This window comes from Lepisosteus platostomus, chromosome 2 (assembly GCF_059453375.1).
Source record: "Lepisosteus platostomus isolate fLepPlt1 chromosome 2, fLepPlt1.hap1, whole genome shotgun sequence".
NCBI classification, from domain to species: Eukaryota; Metazoa; Chordata; class Actinopteri; order Semionotiformes; family Lepisosteidae; genus Lepisosteus; species Lepisosteus platostomus.
The window spans coordinates 9,096,736-9,105,966 of NC_142612.1; the positions used below are offsets into that span (position 1 = coordinate 9,096,736).

The window sequence follows — 9,231 nt, forward strand, 5'->3', positions numbered from 1 at the left end:
TTCACGAGGCTCGGTATTGGAGTCACTCACCCTGGTGAGCACATTGCTCGGCAAACTCTTTCCACACGCTTTATCCTGATGAACTCTCTGGCTTTTTGACTTTTGGCTTTGTCTCTTGGATTATCGCTTTTTCGGACCTCCCTTTCGGATCTGCCTGCTCCTAGAAACCGGACTAAGCGCTGCATAGGGTTCTGCTTACTTGACGGCATCGGCCCATAACAGCTGTTAAGTATATGTATCACTTCCTCCCTGCATATTTGTGTGGCATGGTATTGTTTGTAATCTGTTGAACATGCAACCCCAGCATGAGGTTCCCCAGGCCAGGGTCTCATTACTGTATACCAAATACGCTGATCCCTTTAAAGAGCCACTGTATTTGAAATGCCCCTGCTTGATGTCAGAATGTGCAGATGCGGAGCAGGCCAAGAGTTGCTCATGTAAAAGTCACATTTTCTTACAGCATTTTGAGTTCATAAGCAAGACCGCTCTTTTTTTTTCTTCTCACACCCACTAAATACTTTTCCCCAGCTGCGTGTCACATTCCCAGACTATTGCAAAGCACCCCCACCTGTCACCTGAACACCTGCAGTCAGTGAGCCGATAATTGGGTTCAGCAGCATCTTCTTTATGCAGCTGGAAAACTGCACACGGAGAACTTTAAAACAAGCCTTCTTAGTGTTCTATTTTAAAACCACTATGTCTTTCATTTCTATTAAATAAAAAACAATATTATATATAATCTACCAATCAAGTCGAGTTGGTTAGCCTGAGGAACATTGAACAGACCTTCCTTAACCAGTTAATTCCCAGATCTCCATCTTACTGACAATACCTGGAGATACTGGTTCCACGCCATTCCACATGCCACTACTTCATTACAACCTCTTCTTAAAGCGATCCTGCTGGAACACCGATTCCGAACGAATACACAATTGGTGTTGATTGATAAGCAATTGTCTAATTAAGGCATTTAGTGACAAGAAGTCAGCTGTACAAAACTGACTGGTTTTGTTAATTGGGATGGTTAACTGTCAGTGAGGTTTGAAACAGGAGAGTGGAAATGAAGCAGAGATCAATACACTGACATGCATTGACCAAATGTATTGTATAAGAAAACAATGTTTGCGATAAGTGTGAAATTGATGACGAGACAGAAGAGTGATGTGAATTAGAAGGTGTCTTGGAAGTTTGCACGAGTTTATTATACAGATAGCAACATTTGCAACCCTATGTATCAGAGGAAGTTTGTTGCATCAGCAATAAGCCATACAATAATACAATCTGTGATTGTATAGACATGAATTTTGTGCTGAAATAAATTGACTGAACTTTGGAAGCATTTTCCATCTAGTTCCCTAATAATGATTACTCAAAACTTATCAGCTAAAAAGAGAGGTAGGAAAAGAAGTAAGCCATGCCTTTTCCATATGAAATTAAACTTACTCCGTCTTGTCTTATCCAGCTAGAACCAAGTATACTTCCTATACTGTACATAACAGCTGTATCTGTTCTTCCTTGAAATGGTTGATTTGATTGAAAACACCTGGGTCAATGCTGATGCCAGGGATGAATATGGATCTTGTCAAATCAGTATTGGAATGACTCATAGCTTAACAACTGACCATTTATGTGTTAATGAGCACCACGGGTTGAACTTAGTGTCAGAATATCTAGGGAAGCAATGACAGGTTTTAATAGCTGTATGATTTCTTTGTGGTAAAATAAAAAAAAATCAAGCATTTGGCAGACCATAATCAAGTCTTTAGCCTACAACAGTCGAAATCCCTTCTGGAATATCACATTTAATGTAATTTATGAGCCATCGTGCTCAGTGCTTATTTCTACAAGAGTGGAGGAGTGTGTGATAACTTGTATATTTCATAGAGGGTAACACAATATCAATCAAACACTACTCCCTCAATGTCACAATACAGCTGTAGGGAACAGCAGAAATTCTGCATAAATGTCCTTAGCGCTCTATTGAAAGTAGCGTATGTGTAATAAACTAGTATTATTTAGTATTAGTATTATACATATCAGTGTATATTATATTATACATATCAGTGTTTTCAATGGGTTAACATGCTGCCAGGGGGCTCACTATAGAATGAAAAAAGGAAGCTCTATTGAAAAGGGGGTTGTCATTGTTTACCCATGTGGGTAATAGAAGCCTTTAGTGATGTACACTGGAAATCTGATCAGGAACAGAAATTATTGTATGCTCTATGTCTTCATCTTTTCAGAAATAAAACCTTTTCAGACTTTTGGAACTTAGTAGCTATATCTCTCACGAGGAGCAAACATATTGTGTTTGATATTTTCCTGTTCATGCAGATCCTAGTCAAATGTTTCCAGATCTTTGAAGATCTCTCAGATCATTCTCTGTCAATTTAAAACAAAACATACTGTACACTGCCCAACCACAATTTTCTTCTTCTGTGTCAAAAGCTTTAAGTTTCCCATACTTTATAATTCAGCAATATAATTTGTTTTTAAAACCTATAATTTTTAGGTTACTTTTCACTATGATAAATGTCAGATTTGGGCACTATTTATATAGACCAGAATATCTAAAGAAATATGTACAGATTCTAGAGATATGTTTATTAGGATAAAGCAAAATGCATACAAAATCATCTAGCTATTTTCCATTTTCATTATTAGTATTATTTAGGTGTTTTGGATGGTTTTACAATTAATCAAGAACATAATAATATTATTATATTAATATTAATAATACTATTAGAAGATATATTATAGAAGAAAAAAGCTACATTAAGTGCACTTTACAGCTTGCTTAGCTTTAGAGGGACTAAAAGGAGCATAACATTATTTAAACTGTTTCAAATGAATGTATCCTTTATCCCTAATAACAATAAATTGTACATAGTTTAAATAAAGACATCATATACTATACTTTTTAAATTACCCTGCTTAAAATAGCATTCCTATTACTCTTTTTTATTGCAACTTAAAAGTATAATGCAAGCCTTATATGCATACAAAAGTGCCAGAAGCAGCAAGACAAGGTACACCTGTAGATTTCCTAACTTCTCCATTGCAGATAGACATTTGTACTTGTGTACATTTTCACTTGGTGTGACTCTCACTTTTTCATTATCTTTCAGATAAGAATATATTATTTTGTAATATTTTGTATATCATGTGAATAAGCATCATGCACTGCTAACTTACTGAATATACACGAATGTAACTGTACTGGGCTGCAGTCTTTGTCTGACTAAATAGGTTGCATTCTCTACTGGACAATTCCAGATTATTTTCTTGCCATGTCCAAGTGTCTGTGTGCACTAGCGAGATTTCTTATCTAGTACAGAGGGAAATAAACCACTTTCTGGAATCCTAACTGTAGTTTTAATTGGCACATCCCTGTTAAAATATTTATATTATGAGATAAGTCAATTGAAAACAAATTCTCATTTCCAATGAAGGCTGAATGGAGAGTAAGCATTTATACAGCAAAGCCTCTGCAGAAACAACTGGAGGGACCTTGCTCCAGGGTACAACAGCAGCATCTTGCTTTTGACGTGGACCTACGACCCTCTCATTCAGCGTAAAACCCTGACCACTACTAAGCATTTCTGACACAAACTGTGAATCCTATGTACAGTACATTCACAGTTGGAAAAAAATTTACAGTTGAAGTTATTCTGGGTAAGTAAGGGAGATGGACCTTGTGCACTTTACCAGATTTAATCCCACTGAATTAAAGCCTCCAGAGAGTGTTTCAGGTTTGACTTTCACACTTGATGTGCTAAACTGATAGCACAAAGGTTCAGCACAAAACTGATCTCTGCCTGCTATCTAATTATAGATAGCAATCAGTCTTCTTAAGCTTTTTTTGGTTCACATTTTAAGGGCTTTCTTCAGCAGACACACTGGAGCATTAGTTCTCTATCTTTCAGCCCTACAATATCTTTATTGTTGAAGTACATATTTAAATCAAACCTAAGAGCCTTTTAGAGTTGGCGCCTGTGCAGCTGGGCAAAGGTCTTTGTAGAAAAATGAATCTCTGTATTCTAAATAAAATAAAGCTCTAGAGAGGGTAAAAATGTCATTTGCAAAATATGGAAACTTGTGATCCCTTTTTCCAAATCATATAGCAAAACCCACAAAGCACACTGTTCTCCCATGCTGTTGAAATGAGTTCAAGCTGGTACCTTAGATTCTGATGCATCTTAATGAATGCCTGAGAATTAAAACAATCCAGAAGGATTGTAAGATGAAAGGTAAAAGACAAAAAGGTAAGCTGTACCACTTTTAAACAAAAAATGTAAAAGCCTGTGTCTACCAGTTCAGACACTTTTACTGGAATCAAGAAAATTAGAGCTTTAATGAGTTGGTTGGAAGCTTTTTTTGTGAAATGATTAGCAACATTTTTCTGTTTTATTCTTGCTGAGTGTTGTATAATGGATCTAGGTCGATCGTTCCAGCTTTTTGCCCTTTGTCCATCATAAAAGTAGCTGGATTTGTTTCTTCCAAGGTTGCAATAGCTACGGGGATTTCTAAGAGAACTGACATTTCTATAGAAACCTTTAGGTTATTTTCACAAGGAATACTGTGGGTCAATGTTCAGTGCATGTTAAAAACGTTTTATACACAAAGGATTCACCACAAATGCTAATGTGTTTTATTAATAAAAGCACTTTTTTTCTAGGTTTTTTCCAAGAATGATCTGGAATAACAACAGTTTGCATTTCACATGAAGTAATGCCTTTTGCATATGTTAAAATGAAGTTCTCTAAGAATAACAACGCCCAAGCATTAAGAATACCGAAAGGATTATGGAGTCTTTAGTCAACCACTTGGTTGAGGGCTAATCTCCAGGCCAAAGGATGAGGAGCCTGGGACCCCCATCCAGAGTGAGGAGTGACCAAGGGGCAGCTGCAGAGGTGGAGATGGGGTGGAGGTGGGATGCAAAATGCTGTATGTGAAGAACAGAAGGGGATCACATACAGTATTTATAGTGTTTTAGGAGAGGAAATGACATCAGGAGTGATTCCAATTACTGACAGCCGAGTCTGATTGACCTTGGTTGTTGTCATCTCCCCCAAACTTTGTTATAAACTCCATGAAATTCTGTTCTTTACTGTACATTACTGTTTGTACAGGATTTGATGGACCTTTTCCTAAAGAAAAACGCTTTCTACCCCTGCTATTGTGGCAAATCTTGCATTTCCTAATACGAGCTCTTTCAAGTTACAGATTGTTTCTGTGGGAGAGTGCGTGTGTGACAGAGAAGTGACTGCTGCGTTTTACTATTGTTTTAACCTGACAATTCCTTTGTATTTGTTTTGATTCATATGCATCATTAATTAAACAATGTAAAAATACAACAGACTCATTCAACCTATCCAAAATGCTTAATTTAAAATAATAATAATTTTCTGTAATGCATTTAAATAGGTAATTTATTATTTGAAGCAGCTAGAGCCAGTTGTTGAGTTAACAGTAACTAAGTGGTTGGTGATTGTATCTTGGAAACATTTAATCTCCATTCTATCCCACCCTGAAATGTTACGCCAAGTGAAAGATACTGTAATTAGTATCCATTAGTGCTTCAGTTTTCAAACCTCCTACAAACTCTTGTCAGTTGTAATTAATATACTGTAACTAATGCTGTCTGATACACTGCTGAAAGACGATTTTTGACCCCTATTTTGTGAATTGAGCTGAAGTTTATAAATGTGTTTCCTAGTAAACAGCAAAATCTAAACAAAAGAGGTCTGTTGCTTATTGCACGATAGATTAACTGATTTTAAGGGTGATCACAGTCAAAAGATCAATTAAAGTCTATTAAATCTAAAACACTTTTTTTCTATTTTGTTTCAATTTGAATTGCAGTTTACAGCTAAGGGTGATGCTGAAGGAGTTTCAGGCTGAGCTGTTGCAGTATTTTAAGATGATGTTGTGTTATTCAAATGAGATTGTAAACAATTCTTAACTATCTTGATTTTTAAGGTTGTAAACACCCTGAAATGACAATACATCCAGAACACATCTTATTGTTTAAGAGGTCATCCAATATTCCACTGTTTTAAGTAGAAGAGAAAATAATTAAATGCATAATGATTAGTAACCCTGATTTGTTTTCACAATCTAGAAATGCAGAACTAAAAGTCAAATTCTATATCCTATTTAGGTGCCACAAATGAGGTCAGTAACTAACATATGTCAGGTAGAAGCTGACAGTGTTATCCAAGTATGATTTGTGGAACTATTTCATAACCTGGCAATCTCCTGAGCTATGTGCCATTCTGTCAATTATATAGTAAAGCAGTAAGAAAAAGGACTGTGGGCCAACACATGGGCTTTACATATTTAATTAAAACTCATAGCAAAAGGCAGATAATATGTATAAGTAACAGGGGCACCATCAGCATAATGTATGATTTCATTACAGCTTACCACAAAAATAAAAAAAGACAGAAACCCCTTTAGGTCAAGAGATCAAGCAATTTCCATTGCACTGGTTATTTCCTGTGACCACTGAATCACAGATGACCCCTCAGAGACATATCACTGACTGATTTGTTCTTCATTTTTATACAGGGAGTCTGGATTTTTGAATGGGCAAATTTCCAGTGGAATTAGTTCTCATTGAATGGAGATGAGAAAGAATTATTTGCAAAGCAAGACTAACTTCAGCTCTATCTTCATAATGGCCATAGTATTTTGAGTGAAAATCTCTCATTTCGAAACTAATGTCCTTTCAGTGGTTGGACTTTGCTATGTTACATTGCAGAAACCTGATGTTTCTCACCAGACTACAATTCAAATTGCCCATCAAACTTCATTACAGATCATTTCCATCCATCCATTTTCTAACTGCTTGTTCCAATTCAGGGTCACACGGGAGTCACAGAATATCCCGGCAAGCAATGGACATAAGGTGGGGTACACTCTGGATGGGACGCCTGTTTATCTCAGGGCACACACAATCACAAACATGCACTCCTTCACACCAGGGTCAATTTTCCAGAAGCCGGCTGAACCAACTGGAACATTTTCGGACTGTGGGAGGAAACTGGAGCACCCAGAGGAAACCCACGAGAACACAGGAGACCGTACAATTTCCACACAGAATGCAGACCAGGTCCGAATTTAAACCCTGGGCCCCAGCACTGCAAGACAGCAATGCTAACCAGTGCACCACTGTGCCACCTCAGATAATTTCTACTTTCTTTTCATCAAAAATCATCTAAACCAAAATGTTCTGATGACAAAGCAAATAAAGGAAGGGATGTGGAGCATGATTATATAAAAACTGTTCATATGGTGGACCATAATGTTATTTTTAATTAATTTTCAAGGTACTCCAGTACCCGATACACTTGTTTGGGGTTAAAACAATGGTTAGACGTAGATGCTTGGAATGAGCAATGAATAAAATGCTAATTAATAACTGGAGTTTTTTATTTATTGTTATTTTGCCTCTAAAACATGTTAATGAATTTTCATCACTTTCTATTTGTTTACGTCTTCGCAACATATCACATTGGTATTGTCCAATACAGCATGATAACGTTTCCTTGATCTATCAAATCGAGGGATGGGCGACAGAGATATTTCATTTGTACATCTGATATTTACGTTGCATAGTTTCATTGGGAGTGTGGGCCAAAATCTATGATAGAAGTGCTGTCTCTTCCTTGCCTGTACAATTCATGTTTTCAAGACAGGAAAGATACTCTAGCTAGGCTCCTATTAAAAGAAAATTCCATAGTTTACAATGGGCTCAAATGTCCCCCAAGAGAGGTAGGAATAAAAAAGTCCACAGATGGTAAAATGCTGGCTCACATTTTTGAATGTCTCTCTAAACTAAAGCATCAAAAGTAACGGTGTGGAGATAAAGGCAAAAGTAATCATAGTAGTGGTAGGATTTTTAAAACTCTTTAATGTGGAAACAGATAAATACATATGGCATAATGAACAAATATGTAAAATGGAAACATTAAAAAAGTTAGACTTGCTGAAATGTTGCTGTTTTTTCTCAGAATACATCTGATACACCAAATGACAGTGTGCAGATGTGCTTCCTGTTACATTAAAATTGCCTTGTGATGTTATGTGACTTGGGGAAAAAACAGATTTTAAAGCATTTTTCATTGGTGAGAAAGGTAGTGTTGGTGAGAAAAGGGAGATATTACCCAATGTTTCATAGCTTATATTTAGTGCTATTTAGCGTTCTGATGGTCTTCCATGTGCTTTTATTTGAATATTTTTAAAGTTATGCACCTATCTTTGTAGGTAAAAAAATGTGCTCTTTGAGCCAGCTTTTCAGTTCTCCCTTCCTGTTCAGATAGGCTGTAACTGAATGACATTAAAGAAGCCTAGAGACCTCAAGTCTTTATTGGAGGAATAGCTGTACTTTTACCTCTGTTTTAAAACAGTATTAACTTCTTTTTGACATTTGAAATATTGAAAACATTCTTTGGTTCATATCCCAGATGCTTTTATTTTGTCACAGAAAGCTAACCAAGAAAACTGAAAACATCAAAATTATCTCAATATCAATGCCAAAGACCAGGGTTCTTAGAATCAAATATTTGGCATTGGGTATATTTGCAGACTTTAGATGTCTTTCAGGTATTCCTCCTCATTTTCCATGGTCAATGTGTGATCTTATGGAATTAGGAAGAGAAAACTGCATATGAAGCTTAAATGAACTTGAAGGAAATCCTACTATTTATTAATAATAAACTGAAGAGAATAAATATTAAATGAAGATATTTACTGTAAATGTGAAATTTGCATATTTAATTATCCAAATATAGTTTGTATATATGCATGTTAAGAGGTCTCTCCAAACAACTACTGGGATATGTCTTCTAATGTACAGTATGTTTTTGATCAGTGTGAATGGATTTGGCACACTTCCCAATAAAACTTTCAAACCATTTTCACTGCATATTTGTCAAATATTCCTGAAGAATACTGCCACAACACACAAAAACCTCATAAACTCTTCCTCAGAGAATTCCATACTAATAGTCCCACTCCACTTCGATCCTATCGGTTCTCCCTAAGCCTGCAGAAGACGCCTCCTAAATAGGCACAGTATAGCCCTGCCCCCTCGGACTTTACCACTGTTACATAAAAAAATATTGAGCTGCATTTCCCATGATAAACTTATTTCCAGCCATAACGATCCATTCATTCCTTTAAACAATATAATATACATGTAAAAAACAATACCAACCCTGAAGA

At 36.2% G+C, this 9,231-nt stretch overlaps 1 protein-coding gene across 3 annotated transcripts in view; it reads right to left on the reverse strand.

The window, feature by feature from the left end:
* Nucleotides 1-9,231, reverse strand: part of col4a2 (collagen, type IV, alpha 2) — a 102,736-nt gene that overhangs the window by 58,517 nt on the left and 34,988 nt on the right. The gene's annotated exons all lie outside the window — the stretch shown is intronic.